A 20,508-nucleotide genomic window follows, 5' to 3' on the forward strand; every position below is an offset into this window, starting at 1 on the left:
TTCCTTTTTCCCATACCTGTATATGCAATTTTCATAGTCAGAAGCATTTCTATAATCACCGTCCTTTCTACCTGAAGTGCTGAAGAAGCAGCATAAAATTAGACAGTCTAACCAAAGATCAGACAGTCTAACCAAAGATCAGTGAAGAGAGAGTAGAATATTCATCAAGATAAAATAATTAGGGATTTAATTCAAGTTGGCAACTTGTGAAAACTTAACCTTAGGCAGTGTCTGTCATGTCATCTTCCTTGGCGCTTTAGCTTGAATGTGTTAGCTTTGATTAGCCAGACTAAATCTCTCTCTTTTTTGTTGTTGTTGTTGTTGTTGTTTGTTTGTTTGTTTTTTGTCTGTTTACTTGTTTAATTTGCCATAGATATGTGGTTGTGGCTGTATAACCACAGCCAGCACTGTGTCTCTGAGCACGTCAAAATTTTTGCAATACTTATGTGGTAAAAGTCTTTTGGGAGGTTCTTAGACAGTGAAGACAGAGAAAATCTGTCATGCCTGAGGCAGCCTGAAGAAGCTAAGTAGGTAATGAAAATGATCCAGTCACACAGTAAGAAAGTTCTATCAAGTTTAGGAATAACACCCATAGACCCATATGTTCCTGTCAATATCCAAGTATCAAACTGAGGAATACTCCAAGGAAAATCAATGGTCATCTCCAAAACTGTGGTTCATTCCGTCTTAATATCTGAGGTAGATGAAAGAAATTGCTCTATGGAGATACAATTCTCAGTCACCGAATCTAGACAGAGCCTGGGTGACTGGCTTAGTCTGAATGTATTACTTTGGTAGCTAGCTGAAAAAAAAAAAAAAAAAAAAAAAAAAAAAAAAAAAAAAAAAAAAGTCATTCTAACTGCCTTGCTACAATCATCATTCAGTGATTTTACAGAAGAGTGATACAAAATCTCAGTCTTCCTGAATCTCAGGTAAATATTTCTGAACAGTCCTGCAGACAGTAAAGGAAGCTCTTGAAAGCTAGCATTTAAGATAATCAGAAGGCAAACAAATAAGATTGCACATTTCCAGGACTATCACTAAAAATAATGCTAAACTTGGTAGTGTGCACCCATTCAATGCTAAAAAGATACTGTTTTTTTGCTGTCTCAACAGTATTTTTTTCAGAGATGGTTTTGTATATGAACATTTGCTTTTGAGATCAGCAATATTCTCAGACATGTTGGTGAATTGCATCTCCAAGTATCTCTTTTAAAACCATCCCAGGAGGATTTCAAATATTGTTTTCTAAAAAGCTGTGAGCCAATTGTCCACTTCAAAGGAAGACATTCCTGCTAACCCAGCAAGTTGTATATGCAATCTTTCTTATGGTGACAAAGCACACAATGCATGTCTTGAAAAGTTGATCTGCACTGATAGAAAATAATATATAAGAGATGAAAATGTGATGTCTTTGTTTCACCACAAGACAAAGGCTCTGATGAGTGCACTGCTGCTTTATGCTCCAGTTAAGTAGATCCTGCTGTCTTGTTTTCTTCTTCAGCAAAACAAACTTAGGTCAGCCACCCAGTACTACTTACACTAGTCACACAACCCTGTCCCAGCTTCAAATGCAGTGTAGTGCAAGCCTCCTTGGATGAATAATATGAAAAAAATACTGGAAAGACACACTTTGAAATAAAGCCCTTTGTTAGCTCTTCAAACTGAAGGAGGTCTTTCCCTTACCCTTTGAGGTCATCTTGTATGAAAGGCCATTCTTTTTAAGCTAGTCGTATTGCCCAAGAGAACAGGTTTGATCAACTCTCATTGCATACATGAGGAAACTCATGGTAACATGAGTAAAAACTCATGGTAACATGAGGAAAAACATGGTAACTTTATTTTTTTGCTGTGAACAGCACTATTAGATTTCCAAGAATTCTGCCCAACTGTAGAACTACATGCCATTTCTTTTCTCACTCTACTCTCTTGTGGATACCTCTCTTATTTTGTAATCTTCCCTTAAACTACAAGTTCTAGTGCAAGAGCTGAAGCTTGTGGCTTGAAGTTAGGAAGACATGATATATATTTTTAATACCGATCTTTGCATTGTATAATGCATGCAGTCCATTGCCAACCCAGTGTTCATGTCATACCTTTAACAAAGTGATTCAATATTTTTCTATTCAGTGGCTGGAGTTTAGCTTCCTTTTTGTTTTTTCTCTTAGAAAATGCTAAACTGAATCTTGCCTCGTAAAGCCTATATATGCTGTTTTCGCACAGACTCCATGATAACAAAATATGGCAACACATCCTGAAACACAATTGTCAGCTGAAAATATGGAAGAGTTTAATAGTTTTAGAGGCCTGAATGTAATCACAGAAATGTGGGAATTAAGCCATCTTCCTATCCAAATCATTCAAGACCCATTTCTGGTTTAAGATTTGACATTGTGGGTACATGGGACAATTACTTGTCTTTTCTCCGTACTTTAGTGATTTGGGTGTCTAAGCCGAGAGTCCACAGAGCTTTAGTCTCTCAAGTTGTCCATATAGAGAGGTAAGTTTCAGTTGTAGATGAATGGGAACCTAACTGAGGTTCAGGGAACTGTCATACAGAGCAGTCTGTACACAAAAAAAAATTACCCTCTTCTATTAGATTACTATGAGGATCCAGACACTTCTTTAACAACCCTACAGACTGAGCAATTGCCCTGAAAATAAAACTGCCTGAGCAACAATGTCAGAGCACAAATTCCCAGCACTACCCTCCACATGGGTTCCAGGCCTGGTGAGGGGGTCAGAAGGAGGAGCTCAGATTCGTTAGCTTGTTCAGTCTTTGGGCTGCCATCCAAGGCCAACAGCAAGAATGCCAATGGTGGTGGAGGTTTGTATGATGTGGTGTACCCTCTCTGCTGCTCCAAAACTGTCTGTGCTTTCTTTATTCTCTTGTGTTCTTGGAAATTCCAAGACTTTTTATAAAGATCTTACAAGAGGGTAACCAGAAATATTATATAAATCAACAGCATTCTTCCAGAAGTGCATTTTGCCGCCTGGTAGCTACCCACATTGCTTCAGTGTCTAACGACAGTTGACTTTTGAGGTTGTGTTTCTCAGTGTGCCTAAAGGTGCTCAGTTATGTGGTTTCCTGACCACCACAGTCCTTAGGGACTGATGAGCAGAATTAGCTCAATACACAATTCAGTGCTGACAGAAACACAAATGCCCCAGTTCGTCACTGCATGTATATAAATGCTTAAATCACACAAAATTCAGTGTTATTTAAGTCAGCTTCCTTTATCCACATTAATCATCCCAGCTATTCTGTTAGTGTGGCATATGCCTGACTGCAATTTGAAGACCCCCAAAATGTGGCCTCTCTAAAAATCCTCAGGGTGCAGAAGAGATTTCACCAGCAGGCAATACAGCAAATACTGAAGTAATTGATAAGAGACATGGAAATAATTAGTTTATCACTGGACAAGCAGAGGCAGTTTGAAGAGTAGGCACAGAATCACCAAAAACTGATAGGGAGATGCTAAAACATTTTTTTGTAGACACCTCCTGCAGCCCAGGTTTTCTAGATATCCAAGGTATATTACTCCTGTCTAATTCACTTCTGCAGCAAATACAGTTAAGTCTGCGGTTTTACTTTTTCTACCTACTTCAATTATACTGTATTGTAATTTATTGGTATGGGCTCCCTAATGATTTTTCTCTTACAGAATATTAAGAAGTCACTGGCTCAGAAATATAACTGACTGCAATGATCTGTTCCACCATGCAACATACTTCCAAGGCAAGGCATTTGTTGTAGTACTTTGAGAGAATTGTCCTTTGAGAATGGCATTTTAAAGTGTTCACCTAAATTACAGTTGTGCTGTAAATATGACAGGTTTAAACTAAGGCAGATGAGAAATTACATATATGAAAAATTACAGGGATATGATCTCTTTGCACTGGTGCATAAAGATTTAATCTCCTGGGTTAAGTACCCAGAACACAGCAGTTGTGTCAAGATAATAGTTAGAAGGATGCTTAAAGAAATGTTTCTCATGGTTATTTCTCAGACCTTTGAGGTATTCTCTGAAGAAAATGTATTTCATGGAGTACAGGTGTAAAGCTCTCATGGTGACCCCCAGATGAACACAATTCTAGGGAAATGTAGGCAGGGGAGGTAAGTGACCACTAAAAGGCTGGACCACACACCAGCTCTTATCTCAGCCTTTCACCTTCTAAGAATACTCCATAAATTTCTGGTTAAAGCAGCAATAATATCTACCAGGAAAGTGGTAGAATTCCTGGACAATTTAGCAGAGATTAGGTCAAGAAATGTTACCAAAATAAAATAAAATATAATAAAATCCTCTGAATCTCTGTAACTGTGCCAGAGTATACCCTAACAACTTTTGGAGATATCTAGGTATTCAGGAAAATGTAACCTGTAGAAAATTTCATATACTAAAGGGACTGTGATAATAAATACCTTTGATTTTAGTTTTCCTGAAGTAAATGTTATGTAGGTCCTTCCCCTTATATCCATTGCCATTATTCCCCTTAAATCTGAGTGTGATGGACACAGTTAAATATGTATTCATGAAACCACAGCCTTTGGTGTGATATTTGAGTTACCTTTGTTCAACATTCTGCATTTGCTATATAACATCAGCACAACAGGTAATAGCTCACATTAGCTCCTACATGGGATTGGGAGAGCTCTGAATAGGGACGAGGCACAGGCCATGTATTATTAAATATTTTCATCACTGATGGGGAGAATCTCAAAGCAAGAGGACTTCAGGACTGTCCTACTTAGAGAATGGGGGAAATGCCTGTATTTAAGGAATCTGAGGAGAATGTAAGGGGTATTGGGTGCAAGCATCACATACTTTCTGTGACAAAATACATTAATATTATCTTTGGTGTGCAAGTGAAAAGTACTGAGCCAACAAAGTGCCTTGCACGTGGCACAATCTTCTGCTACTCTCTGCAGAAGAATGATGCACAGCTCTCTGCTGTCTACATCTTTCAATTGTAGAAAAGCCAGGGTATTCAGACGGAAGATTCAAATGTTTTGAAGATTATGAAAATTATGTCCAAGGAGAGACTTAAAAGATCTCAATCTGTTTATAGGATCAAAAAGAAAAATGAGAGACTACAGGTATGAGCCTTTACACAAGGAAAAGAAAGTGGATAATAAAAAGTCTTGCAGAGAAAGGCATCACATAACACAAGAAGTAAGGGACAAATATTTAACAGAAAGAACCGTTAATCAATATAACAAACCACTGGTAGATTGTCTTCTGGAATACATATTTAAGCTGAAGCAGAAACAGAAATTATAATTTTCATATAAGAGTAAGTAGATGACATTTAATGTAGGAGTTCTAGGTAAATAGACTAATGGTACTTCTTGGCTTTAAACTCTGTTAATTCATTTCTACTAGGAACACAATTCATATAGTTCTTTCCTTCACAGAAAATTGGTTGCTGTAATAAGACACGTTTTTTAAAAATAAAATTCTATCACATGAACAAAGTCAGATCCCAAAGAAAAACAATTACACAATGGCAAATTGTAGTGGCCTTTCTAAACAGTCACATTGCAGATACTACAACTGTAAATAGTTACTTGTACTGCAGACAAAAAAGCAAGAGAATTGCTTTAAAGGATCTTTGATACTTCTCTTAAATTGTAGTCTTCATTTCGAGCTGTTGAAAAATTTCTACCAAACACAAAATCAGATAAAAGCTGCAGGCATTTCATCTCTCTTCACTTAATGGATTCTTCACAAAATCCTGGGATGTGGGCATGTCCCCTACAGCTTTCTTTCCACAGATTTCCATAGAAAATATCTTTGTTTTCTTACAGGAGACCTGAAATTTTTGGAATGATTCACTTCACGCTGCTTTGGATAGACCAGTGTATAGAATTGGCTCCCTACTATAGCATCATGAAGATACCCCATAAATATCTTTTAAACTGGTAAAGACAACTTTTTATATAGTATATGTAGTAAAGACAACTATTTAAACTGTGTATTGTAAAATACCAAAAATGAAGTATTTATGTCCATTTTTTACTAGAAAAAAAAATAAATATGTATATATAGCAGTATTAATCAGTATTTTCTAGATGATCTCAACTATTATCATCACATTTATACAAGAAATCTACAATGATTTGTCCAAAGTCACCAAATACTCTACCGGTGAATCTAGAAGACTGTGTTTATTTGGTGCTCTGTCCTTCAAGCAACTTTACAAAACTTTCATTTTGTGTATAGATAGAATCTCTCTCCATTTCTATAAATCCTTTGTGCTCTTGAGCTCTTTTTTTCTCTCTTTTTTTTTCTCTCTTTTTTTTTTTTTTTCACATCTGTAAGACTTTCTTTAAGATTTCTTTTCTGTATGTATTTGTTCTATGCATGCTGCTGGCAGAGAGAGGAGAAAAGCTGGCCAAAACTCAGGTATTTTACTGTACATCTGGAAGCTGGTTTTGCAGACCTAGGGCAAAATTCTGGCCCAACTGAAATTAATGGCAAAACTTCAATGGGGCAGAATTTCACCCCTGGGAACTAAGTAAAAATATCTCCACCCTTACAAGCTGAGAACAGAAACTTGCTTTCAACAGGACTTTGCTACTACCTATTCTGCAGTAGTTCTAAAGAGAGTTTGTAGTCAGCCTAGTTTAAAGGAAATAAGAATAAAATTGTGGTAAATTCCATTTCACTGACTTATAAAAATATAGACCAATTAATTCATGTATATAGAAAATTCCTGAGAAAATCTTATACCTATGTTGCATAGATCTTTTTGTTACTGACTTAGAGTGAAGGTATTTCTGTTAACACAATTTTTTTCTAGATAATATATATATACACGTAAATTGAATTTGGAAAAGTTTATTATGTGGGTAAGGTAATAAATCAAAGTAAAATCACTAAATAGACAGAAACCAAGAATTCAAGCTCTCAAATTGGAAAATAAATAAATAAATAAATAAATAAATAAATAAAATGAAAAATGATGGGAAAAGGCAAAAAAATATATAAAAGCTCATTTTCATTTCAAACAAAAGTTAATTCGAAGCTAAATGGAAAGGAACTCCATAATTGCTTCTAAGGCTTATACTTCTGGGCCTCCTTTTTATGGAATTTTCGAAAATCTTTCAGTTCTAAGTACTAAAGTCATTCTGTACTTTGTGACTGGATGCAAACATTGGAAGACAAATTTTGGCCTGCATCATCAAAACAGAAAGAGACCATAGATGTTTGTCCAGGTGTTCCTTTTTCTTCCATTTTAAAATGGGGACCAAAAGGATGAGTATACTTGGCTGGAATCTCTCTTTTGTTTTTTGCAAAGGGTGAAAGTAATGAAATCCTTGAGACCAATCAGTGAGGCTTAAGAATGACTGATGTTAGGCTTTGCTGAAGTGTGCTGCTGAAAGAGAAGGGACATTTGAATTACAGCCCAACAAGGTTGCATGCAACAAAACCGATCACTGTCCAGGTGCAAATTCACAGGGAAAGGCTGAAGACTTGTCTTAATTCAGGCTATTAAACTGCATTATTTTCCTTTTACAGCTCAGGTTTTTTGTTTCCTCTTACTCATTCATTTTTTGTTTTTATTTGCTCTGGTCAGGTTCCTAGCCACTCACTTCCCTGCTTAAGACAAAGCATTTTCTCAGGTGCTGTTATCCTCATAACCTCAGTTAGTAATTGATTCACATATATCACTTTCCAAGATGGCAGTGCTAAGATTACTAGTAGGAGATACAAAAAAGGAAGGCCATAAATTACAGCAACACATTTAGAGGGAACAGAGAATCAGAGCATAGCAGTGGGTCATCTGTCTCTTTACCTATATTCCTGAGGTATTTTGGAAAAAAAAAAAAAAGAGAGAGAGAGAGACATAAACACTCATCATGTTCTGAGCATTGCTCAAGCATAGTTAAAAAATCATGCTTTGAAATTTATTAGATTCATGGTGGAAGAGCTAAAATTGGTATACAAGACATACAAGACTTTTGGGTCAGTTTGCTTCAGACAACATTGGGATTTTTTGCAGATGCTACTAAAATGTGATTATGTCATCGTTCCAAAATTCACGGGGATATCAGCAGAGGGGCGTGAACCTAACCAAAGTGAGCAGTCATAAATATTCCAATAAATGTTTTTGTGTCTGCCTCTATGAGGTAGTACATAGTATTAGAGTGTTTCACTTCAGATATGTGGGATCAAAAATATATCTATTTGTGAGAGCTCAGAGCTAAATTTACAGGTATCCAGAGCAAGGGACAGACTTCAAAACAGCTCAGCTCAGGCTTTGTTGTGACATTTATACTTTCGGCTGACTTTGCTTTAGAATTATTTTATGATTCTCCCGATTTCTTGATTTTTTTTTTTCTTCATTTTGTTTGTTTACACGTCCATCTTTTCCTTTCTTTGATGTTTCTCATTCCCAAGTCTTTCCCACCTATAATCTCATTTTTCTCTCCCTATTCTCCCTATGTATCTCATTTCTATTGACTTAGTTATTAGTGATTTTATTTCCAACACATTCTACTAATAATAATGTATGTGAATGCCATCCAGTGTCACTTCCTTCTGCTCCAACTTTGCTTAACATACAAAATACAGAGGCCATCCAAATATGGGAGATGGGATATGAGGGGGAGGATTTAGATTTTATGATGGCTGGAGCTGTTAGATCATTCAATTATAGTCATTCAAATGTATGAAAGAGGCACCCAGGTTCTGCTCGCACCATCTGAAAAGAGGTAAGTACCTACCACAAGACAGTTAATAAAAGTGGGAGCAAGTTGATAGGAAACAGTCAAGAGAAAGTCTGCATTAAAAATCTGTCTCATCCTTGGAGAGCAGCGATGGGCTGAGGCAAGCAGGGAGATGCTTTTGATAAATTGGAATTCAGAGACTCAAACTGCCTTCTGCCTTTTTCATACATTTGGGTAGGGACAAGTACTGCTGTACTGGTGCCAAGGCAGGTGGTCCAACTCTTTCACCTAATCCTTTTCCAGAACAACCTTTGAAATGGCCTGAAAATTTGGAAGACTTGAGGAGGCTTCAAAGTATGCCTATTTTTACCTACTGACAATGTATGTCATTTTAGGATATGAGTTTTCTTAAATCAAACTGAAGAGGAAGCAAAGTGGTTGGGTAACATTTTAAGATTTCAATCAGCCTTTAGTCCACACAGCTTGAGAGCTGGATCCTGGCAGGCAATATTCCCTTCTGTCATGTGCCTTCCAGAGTGAACAGACACTATTCATCATGCATGGGATCAGGGTCTTGTGTTCCTCACATTTTCTTGTTCTGCCAAAATAAAGGCAAGAAAAGCCTTTGCTTGAATGTAGCTATGAAGATACTTGTCCCCCATAATTACCCAATTTAGCTGTACAAAAGGACACCACACTTATATCTGGAAAAGTATTGCATTTTTGGGAACTGTTTTGAAATGGACCAAATTTGAGTTAGTGTCCATCTGATATTACTTAGTTGTTGTGGTAATATTGTTTGAAGTGGTTTCCTTCAGCATTGGCTTGGGCTCATAAACCACTCAGCAATGGTACATGCTGCCACCCACATTTAACTCAGAGGCAAGCAATGCACAGCTGGAAATAGTCATTGCTCTAGAAAGAGCAGTAAGAGCAAAGCAAATGTAGAACTTGCTGACTCATCTCCTTGGCTAGCTTGGTTTTCAGAAATGTAATGGTGTATGAAGGGATGAAATCTAGAACTGCTTAATTATACAGGGGGAGATGTAAAAAGTCTGCCAGAAAATGCTATCTCTTTTCTGCAAGCAACATACACAATTTGAAGTTCTTCAATGCAGAACTTTGTGGATTTTTACTATATTTTAGCAAAGATATAGAATAAGCATAAGATAACTGTCAGTGAGAACTGCAAAGACAGGTAAAGAAAAGAAGTGGTGGTAGATCTGCCAAGCTTTGGTGAAAGAAAGATTTAAATGGGATTAACATGCTAAAGTCTTAGGGGTGAAGTTTTGCTTGAAATCTAATCACAACACAGCAGAGCAACAAGTAGAATAGTGCAGAAAGTAATCAAAAGTAAATGGACCGTAAACTTGCAAAGCAATAAGTGCCAAAATCTGTAACGAAAATCTAGTGGAATGACTCTATCTTCCTTCCTTCCACATGAGGGAAAAAAAAAAAAAAAGGCATTAAGATATGGTAACAAATACCTCATCATTTAATTAAGTTAATTTTGCTCTTGTGTCTACTCCCTTGCAGTTTTCTAATAATGATTTCTGCATCTTGTTAATTATTTGCATTTTAATAATAGCATGCTGGGTGTTAGAGAAAATCAGACTTTCACTTCAGCAGGCTCTCCTATACAAGTCAAAAAAATTAAAAGCAAACAAACAAACAAAAACCACAAAGACAACCAAATACACACATACACACACACAAGAAATAGCAAAAACAGTGATGACAAGAACAGGATACTATGGAGAAGAGGAAAGGAAGGGGCACTCTTCCCAGTTCATCAATGGAACACTGAATACTCCTTAGTTTCCAGATGAAGGACTGTGATCCCCTAGTCCTTCAACTGTCGTAATCAAGGTTGCAGTAGTGACAGGATACCTTGGAAGCTGAGCATGAAAGTTAAAAACATATAGAGCTGAAAACAGCACTTCAGTTTCTTAAAACATATCAAAGCATCAAACATGATGTCATGACTATGAAGAAGTAAAATGAAACTTTTCAGAATTTCTCACAGAAAAAAAAAAAAAAAAAAAAAAAAAAAAAAAAAAAAAAAAGGTAAAAAAATGAGAAGGAAGCCCCAGGAAAACTTGCTAATAGGCAATTGCATGGGATGTGAGAGACCAGGTTCACAGATGGTCCAGAAAACAAGCAGACTTGAAATGGAGAGACTAGTGTTCCCTGTAAGGGCTTGAAACTCTGAATCAGTCCATCTGTTCTTGCAGAGTCATCCTAGATGTGAGGAAAACAGCCCTCAGAATTGATATTTTAGTTTTCATTAGCTGTCATTTTTCAACAGGTAACTGTTTCATAAAACAAAAATGTTTTTCACCTCAGAGTCCGTGTTTGCCAGTGCAGTATGCAGTGAAGTTTGCCAGTAAATTCTTCTCTTAGTGGTATTTTGTTGAAATAAAAGAATAATAAAAAATAAATAAATGTACAGCATCTGCATATAAATTTCCTATATTGAGACTTCAAAAAGACAGTAGAACTGTACCACAAAATAAAACAGTGCTGCTTTCGATCCTAACATTTCCCAGTCAATCCCAGTAACATATACAGTTATTTTTTTATTATTGGAGTTAAACACCTTTCCTCTAAATGAATTATGGTAGGCTGAAGACCTGCAATCACTTTTCCTATTCTCAACCAGCCTTTGTTTTTCCACACCACTCACTCCAAAACTGACAAGAAGAAAGGTCAGGTAGGTCACGCTTAGCTAGTCCCAAATGCCACAGCATATTATCCAAGAGAGAGAATATAATTATCTTTTCACAAGTGGCAATTAGTAAGAATACCCCCCATCAATTCTGTTTAGCATTCAACATTTGCAGTGTGGCAGAAGCCAAAGCTTTACAACAGCAAGGCCAAGTTACCTTAATAAGGTTAAAACTAACACGAAATGCTGAAGGCTTTTGTGTCAGCAGAAACATTCAAAACTCTGAAGTTCAAAGAAAATACAATTTCAAAATATTTTTTGTAAAAATCTGTATTGTGAAAACATGTATTTGTTTAGGGTGTTCTTTCTGCATTTTAGGAGACCTTGCACAGGTAATGGATAATAAATAGGTAGCAAATCATTTAGTATTATAATGAAGTAGAATGCTGAGCCTATTATCATCTAATTTTTATGGAAAATCGATGTTTTATATACAGTAAGTAAATTCTTCTCTTTATTACTAAATCTATTTACATTGCACAGGGAAAAACAGAGGTAGTAAGAATTTAAGTCAGCAATTAGAAAAGAGATAGTTAATCTGCGATACCTCTGTTTCTGGGTGCCTGATGTAAGTACTTGAAATTATTTTCTAAAGCTTTCAGTTGTGGTCTGGCCTAAGCCTAGATCTCCTTTCTCCCATGTCTGTGCTTTAACCACAAGATTATTCCTCAGTCCTTATACAGTGAATAAAATTATATAGATAAAATTATATAAAATTATATAGATATTGAGAGTCTTCATTTCAGTATCTATAGCCTAAAACTGAAAGTATCCTGGATCACCAACAAAGAGTCCATACATTACAAATGCTTATTTCCTATCATGCCATATCAACAGGATCTTTTTTTTTTCTTCTTTTTTTTCTTTTTTTCTTTTTTTCTTTTTTTCTTTTTTTCTTTTTTTCTTTTTTTTTTTTGCCAAGTTAACATTCTTATATGTAATGGCCTCCAATTTCAGCACTGAGTGAAATGGCCTTGGACTTGCTCATTTAGGATTGTTTTATGCTACAATAGTCTGAACGTGTCTCATTGATTTTTTCCAAGTGATGTCTGGTTTTCTGTTATTTGTCTCATAACTACAGAATCCTGTTCTGGTGGACTCACAGTTGAAAAGCCCTGAACCTTTCCAAGGGGAGCAAATGCACCCATTCTGACACCAGACCCACAGAGAATTCCAGTAATTCCCACAGAAATTTATCCGTAAACCATTTGGGATGATACAGAAATGTCCAATGGGAGGGAATGAATTAACGTTCACCCACTTCTTTCAAACCACTGAAAAACACACTGAGTCTTTCCTATTTCAGGAGACACAGCCAACTACTGACAGTCAACCCAGTGTCTACTTGGAGCAGACTGTGCAGTGTATCCAGGAAAATCAGCTCTCTGGCAGTTATCTAGTGGTATAAAGCTTGTAGGTTATACGATGAAACAGATATGAAAGCAGAGTTAATTTTCTTCTTACATTTTTGCTTGTCTAAGAAGAACTGACAAAACCACAGACAATTAGCTGAGATGGAAAAAGATATATATATTAAAAAAAAAAAAAAAAACTGTAGAAAAGTCATTGTTACAGGATGCTTGAGAAAAAGAAAATACTTACTTGCCAAATGGTAATTACTGTTGAACTAACAGTATGGGGTTATGATGTAGTAATTAACAAACTTATGCATTGCAATTTCTCTCAAGCCTTTGGTAAGGAATCAGGATAGCTCTGCAAATGCTCTTACATGAAGTTCTCATGTAGATGGACTCTGCCAAGCTCTGTCTACAGTTGATTGAAAGCTTTAATTTTCAGTATTACCCAAGCAAATTCATGTGATTTCATAGGCATTCTCTACTCAGCAGAAAATAATGCAGAATATATTTCTGTTGGTTTTGGGTGAGTAACCAGTAGCCCATCAGAGACTCAATTTCTGTCTTCTACCATAAAGACCAGCATAATAAATCTCTATCAGTTAGGTAAATCAATGGCTAAATCAAGACCTTTAAGATACCTCATTCATCCAGAAATTGGCTTCCCTCCTTCCTATCTGCTGAAAAGATATATTATAACTTCCCCAACAAGTCTTTTTTTTAATGGTTTACAGAAATCACATTGGTCATCAGGAATGAAGTGAAAGCCAGGAAGTTCCCTGCCTGCTTATGGATGGATTCATTTGTTTAATGTCTTTAAAGCTTATGAGTTCTTGTTCTTCCTTTTGCTGTTTGACTATGATGGTGTTTAAGAGAGTATAATTAATTTCAAGTCCTCCATCTGAGACCTTAGGAGTTCATGATATAGTTGGCAAGACAAAATATAAAAGGAAAGAAGCAAAAACTGCCATATTTTTATGTGCATAGTCTTTTTGCCCATGTGATATTTGCCTCAGGCCACATGAAGAGTCAGCATCAATGGCAGGGTCTGAGTCTGGGACCCCCAGGTATGTTGATCTAAACCTTCTGCTTGTAGCTGCATCCTCCAGGCTCAAAGGAAAGGGCTTTTCAAAGCTTGCCACTGTGAACCCAACACAAGTCTGAAAATGAATCAGTTAGTTACCAGCAGTGACCGCACTCTGACCCTTATTTCAAATGCATGTAGCATTAAACATTAACCAGGCAAAGAACTAAAACCTTGCAAGGGGCCTGTCCAAAGCACGAATCAACAATAGCATGCAGTGTGCTAGGGACAGACACGCAAACGCCAAAGTCTGATCTATTCTCTGGCATTCGGCTTTCACTTAAAACTCTTTAAATAGACATAACCTACTTCTCTGTATTTCCTTGCCTCATATTTCCACAGAAGGCAAAAGCAACTACCTAGCAAAATACAAGGAAAACAATGGATTTCAGCAGGACAGTTTTCACTATGAATATCATTGACAGCATCATTTAAAATACAAAGGTGAAAGGACTTTTTTTTTTAGCTGTCGGAAATCCTGGTAACACACTCTCTTTGTTTCCAATTGACTGAGGCCAGAAAATCCTTGCCTGACTTCTTTATGTACAAACGTATAACATCCTTGTTCCTGGCTCATGGGAGGCACCTCGTAATGCTGGCTGTCAACTCATTTGTGACACGTAACCGTAGTTGAAAAGTGGTTGAACTGCTGGTGTTGTAATGCACACATTGTTCAAGATCATCTAACAGCATTAGCCTGTGGGAAGAGGATGGCTTCAGGGTTCTAATTAAAAGAAATCATAGGCAATCAAATCAAGTGCTTCCTATTTGTATTTTATTTAATAAAGAAGGAATGACACAGATAGTATTTCCTCCTGTCTTGCCTATTCAGGAATAGTGGAGAGAGCAATGAGCCCTTCAAAGCTCTGCAACAGCCGTAAACGAGTCCCAGATCGATTGCCATCCCCAAACTCCTTCTCTGAAGGCTTAATGGTATTTTCACATGGGATCCAAAGCAGGCGGTCTTCAAGGAAAGTTATTGTATCTGGTGAAAAAAATAAAGTTGACATTTTTTGACAAGACCCTTAAGTATGCCTTTCCCAGGAGGGTTGTAACATAGAAGAGGCTGAGCAGGTGGTAATAATCAGCATTACATACATTTGAGCATTTTCTATAACATGGATTACCGTGGAATTCCTTCCTCCCCCTCCTCTCCTTGGGGAGACTTGTACAAATTGCAAGCATTTTCAAGGCCCTTTGATAAGAATTTCTATCACCAGTTTCACAGCTGTAGCTGGATTGTTTAAAACATATGAAACACAGCCCCACCTGCCCTCTGAAACGATTAGGATAGGATAGGATAGGATAGGATAGGATAGGATAGGATAGGATAGGATAGGATAGGATAGAGATTTCTCTCCCTTTTTTTACAGATCCTGCTAAGCCTTTTTTCAAATATTACCTAAAAGTATTCTACTGATGGGGTTCTGATGGTGTATAAGCAGCAAGAAGCCATTGTTTATCTGCTTTGGAGTGAAGAATAGATGCACAGCCAGAGAAAGTTGGTAAGGAAATCTAAAGGTAACTAAGCAAAGATTAATGTGTTCCTATAAGAGGCCAATATCAGCTTTAAAACTTTTGGCCCAGTTCTCCTCTTGCCTGCGTGAGAAAGAAGTAAATAATAAAACAGTTTCAAGGCTAAGTAAGGAATCCCATAGGGAAGTAAGATGTGATGATCTTCCGCCCATTTGTGCAGCCTCATACAAGGTCTCCACTACATGCTCTTTGGAGTTCAGCTCCACATGGTGAGAAATGGTCTCTGTTATGAAGACCTTGCAATTTAAGATGAGGTAATGACAAAATCATGTATGTGACATTGGAGTTGACACCAGTAAATGTTTTTATAATTAGAGTTGGGTGATGTGTTTTCATTGAACAATGAAATGACAAAAAATGCAGTTTATGGAGGTTACTGAAGCAATTAAGAAATTGTGAGTAGTATCTGCCACAAAAAAATGGACAGTGGAAATAAGAGATAGAGGAAGGCTCTTAAGGATAATGTCTCATTTCTATTCATAAATTTTAATAATCTTCTTAATTTTACATTTCTGAACATTATCTTTGTTTTAATATATTGGTCCTATAGTTTTTGAATTTATTCAGAATTTATTTATTGAGAGCAGTCCTGATGAGAAGGACCTGGTGGTGTTAGTTGATAAGAAGCTCAACTTGAGCCAGCAAAGCCAATCATATGCTGGGCTGCATCAAAAGCAGCGTGGGAGAGGGAGTTGATTCTCCCCTTCTACTCTGCTCTTGTGAGACCCCACCTGCAGTACTGCATTCAGCCCTGGCGCTCCCAGCACCAGAAGGACATGGACATATTAGAACAAGTCCAAAGGAGGGCCACAAAGACAGTAAGAGGGGCAGAGCACCTCTCCTGTAAAAAGAGTTGGCATTGTTCAGCCTGGAGAAGAGAAGGCTCCAAGAAGACTTTATAGCAGCCTGCCTGGGGGGTAGAATTAGATGGCCTTTAAGGTCTCTTCCAACCCAAACGATTCTATGATTTCATGAATATCATTTAATTTCATATTTTCCAGAGGAAGAGTATAAGTTTGCTGGGAAAAGAAAGCACTGTGCGAAGTGTTTGGATCATTTTTTATTTATTTTTTTTTTTTTTCTGAGTCAATCTAAAGCAATTATTTTTGTTTCTACATAAAAATCTACTTCTGTGTCTTCTTGGGATTCTTTATACACTCTTGGATTTACACAGTCTTGGATTTTTTCTTAAAAAAAAACACAAACTTACAACAGAAATATACTAAATGTACGCTTCTTCCTCAATTATATAGTGTATCTGCATCTTCACAATTATTTTATGAATTTATGTAGCACTAGTCTTTAACACTTGAGCAATTTCACTGAAAGGGACTTTCTATTCTATACAAATATTTACATTACTCTGATGAAATCAGACTTCAATGTGCATATGTTTGCTAAAGAATATAAGGGATTCTAAGGGATTCTTTGTATTATTTTTTTTTTTCAGAATAGCACTAATTATTTTTTATGTAGTTATTGCATACTAAATTTGTTTGTTTGTTTGTTTGTTTTATTATTATTAACAGCACAGATATTTTAGATGCTTCATAGGTAAAAATCATAGACCATAATTTTTCTTTCTTCACAAATATGCTTACCCTCCAATGAGTATTTCTGTCAGCTGTCTCCTGGTTTCAGACATGATCATTTTATTTTGTGTTTTTATTATTTCTTTTTTTTTTGCCAGAAAACTGCAACACATTTCCATTTTACTTAAATTCTAGAAGGGCTTCAACAGAGGTAAGCCTAAACAAAACCATAGTGTGCTCTCCTGTGGTCTCCTCTGATTGGGTTACTTTCATGTCTCAGCACACTGAGGGCTTTATTTCCAAAGCACACAAGCAATTTCCCCTGAAGCCAGAGAAAATAAATGATAATTTTACTGGTTCACTTCTATCACTTGTGTTGCAATTATGTCTAACAGCATGCTTAAGACGAGTTTATTAGGACAATATATTCTTACATGAAACAAGTTAATATCTGGTTTTGCTTTAAAAGATCATTTTGCTAATGATATTTGAATTGCTTCATAGAAACTTTAGGGATGTGTCTAAAGACTGTGTGTGTAGGAGAAAGAGGCCAGAGATACTGTAATAATCTTGGGACATGTACGGGATTGTCTGTCTGTGTTTCCTTATCTCTGTAAATTCTTTGTGTATTTGTGAACTAGCATAAAGAGGAGAAAACTGGTGTATCAATGTGGCCTCAATAAAACAAAACAGTTCCAGTGAACTTAGAAAGATCTTGCTAACAGAAGACAGAGTAAAATCTCAACCACTGTAGTTGTAAAATATACCTTTAATATAAAAAAATGCCCTGAGATGGTCCTGTGTCTCTTAGTCCTCATATTTCCCTTGAGTGAACTCTATTGACTGTGTGTGAGCTACCAACTCCTACACTTGGGGATACTTTCTTCTGCAATGCCATTTGTCAGGGATCTGAATGAAAAGTGCAACTCACTCAGTCCTACAGGTCCCATCTTTGCGTTTGGGACACCAGAGCAGTTTGACCAGTTCAAAGATCTCATCCCTCAGCTGATCTCAGACAAAGCCTTGAAAGTTAGAGGCTCCACACACCAGTCTAAAATTAGAAGTCATTTGATAAATATGGGGTTAATAAACATATTGATAAATCAGGAGTCTGAGGCTTATTTCAGGTGCTTGTGTGTTGACACAGTAATAGAGCAATCCTGAATGAATTTTTTACTCTCATAGAAATGAATTATGACCTTCTCATGTGACAAGGGATGTCAACTTTCTATTGATAAAGTAAAATAATAAAACCAACGACTTACATCTGATACCTGCAGTCATATAAATGCACATGGGAGAGCAGACTGTAAAATGAGAGCTGGCATTTGAGGTAGCTGAGGTCTGATTTGCATATAGCCAAGTAAAACATACTAAATAAAACATGGATGCAAAACCAGTATTTGCACACTAAGGGAAAAAAATAAAAGACTGGTTTCTCAGACATGTTTGTTGGAGAGAGAAAAACCTGTTACTAATAACTAAGCCTGTTATATGCCTCTGAAACTTGCTGATTCTGAACTCAACATAAGGAACACACTAGTCTGATTTATGGACCAGTGCCCTATTTTGTGAATGGTTTTCAAGTTCCCATTAAGAGAAATAATATTACTATTCCCACACAAGCTGGTCATTGTAGCAAAACCTGGATAAGGAACTCCAATAGCATTTGTAGCTGTATACAACAATCTTAAGGAGTTTCTAGCTTCTAGGGTCAGTAGTGCCTCTGGCTAATGAAGCCATAATTAGTTAAGCCAATTACTTGAAGAGGTCATCAGACTCTCTTCGTTCTACTTCCTTTTACCTTGCTTTGCAAGCTGCCTCCTGTTAGGCTTCTTGTTGCTGCCTGGTTTCATCAGAAGCCTCTGCATCGCCACAGCAGGATGCAAGTCTCTGATTTCCATTCACACACAGAGTTCCTGTTTCTAACAGCGGGGTTGTGAGATCTTGGACCTCAAAGGGGAAATACAGGGCAATTTCACAACTGAGGAAAGGGTAACTGAAAACATGGTCTGAATTATCATGTCACTCCAAAATGCTGACTTTGATTGCCATCAGTTCATCCATACAGCAGTACTTAGCAGTAAAGAAGGTTCTTCTATGCTTACATGAATACACCCACAATGCATATAGCTTAATGCACAGCTGCCATTGTTTCTGCCATGACTGCCACTGTACACACCACCAGACATCAGCAAGACTCCAGTGTTTAATTAACTTCTAATCAACAGAAATTTTGTATTTTATATTGTATCTGTACTCTAGAAGATTATGATGAAATATGTTACTGTCCTAAAAGAAATTTCACGGAGTCTAGCTAAGGTCAGTGCTGGTAATGAGCAAGAAAAATGTCAAACTCGGTGCTCCACTGCCACCCACATCTAATGGATTGAAAAGTTAGGTCTCTACAATGTTTTGAATTGAGATCAGGCCAAAAAAGTTTGAAACATTATGAGTAGCTCAACAATATAGTTCTCACAGTCCACATAGGGTAAATGAATCCAGCATGGATCTCATATTTACATGTAGAATTAAACAATAAAATGTATGAGGCATTTAATATGATATTGTTATGGCACCTTTAAAAGGCATTGGCTTTACACTAGTTTCATCTACACTAGTCCAAATTTGGGCTCTTTAGGTCAAGAAGACTTTCTAAAAGAAAAGGGTAGCTCATATAGGAGTAGCGAGTTTCATCTCCAGGAGTGCCTGGCATAAACTGGTTTTTGGATCTGGCTTCTCATCTTAGAATTAGGAAACTAAATTTCATATTCTTTTATAATGTTAGCAATTATTCTTTGCAGTGTGCAAGAGCCTATTGTGGACAAATAAAGATCCAAATTCCTTATGAAAAGATGAAAGGAAGATGTGAGTTTGCCAAGGAAAATATACCAACTAACCACGTGCTAGTTGCAGCCTTCCCATGTTTTATTCTATGGGATACTCTGCGGGATATTCTATGCGTCACTTGAACAAAGTTGAAAAGATATACTGATATGCCATTCATGCAGAGCAAACAGTTTATGCTCCCAGTTTGCCATTGGCACAGACTCTCCTTTTCTTTCTAGCAAAATAGCTGTCACCCACAGAAATGCTGATTTGTAACTTTAAAATGCATGGTCTAAATGCCATTCGTAAGCTTATGGTGACTCATAAGTTCTAGACACTTTCAGACCATTGCCCTGAGCCAAATGGGAGGCCCAGATTCCTTTAATGTTAAGTGTGATTGAAGAGAGCCTTTACCCTGTTACTGGAGCTGCTAAAACCAATTGCACAAGATGCAATATTAGGCATGTTTAAAACATTTCAGGAAGAGATTAGTTAAATGGTATGCCGGGCCTTTTCCTCCAGCTGGGCTCACAAGCAGCGATAGCAAATCCAGACTTTTCACTGACGTTGGTAATTAGGTCTGCCTCACTCCCAAGAGATTAATTCTCTGCAGAACAGATTATTACAGTCCAGCTCCTGTATCCATGGGCAGACTCAGTCAGCAGGCTGATTTCAATTAGAGAAGTTAAGTGCTATTGACTTCTCCCATGTACAAGAAGAGATAGGCGTAGGAGGTAGGAGTGAGAAAACAAACCAGATTATTGAGT

Source organism: Aythya marila (assembly GCF_965140915.1).
Source record: "Aythya marila genome assembly, chromosome: 2".
Lineage (NCBI taxonomy): Eukaryota > Metazoa > Chordata > Aves > Anseriformes > Anatidae > Aythya > Aythya marila.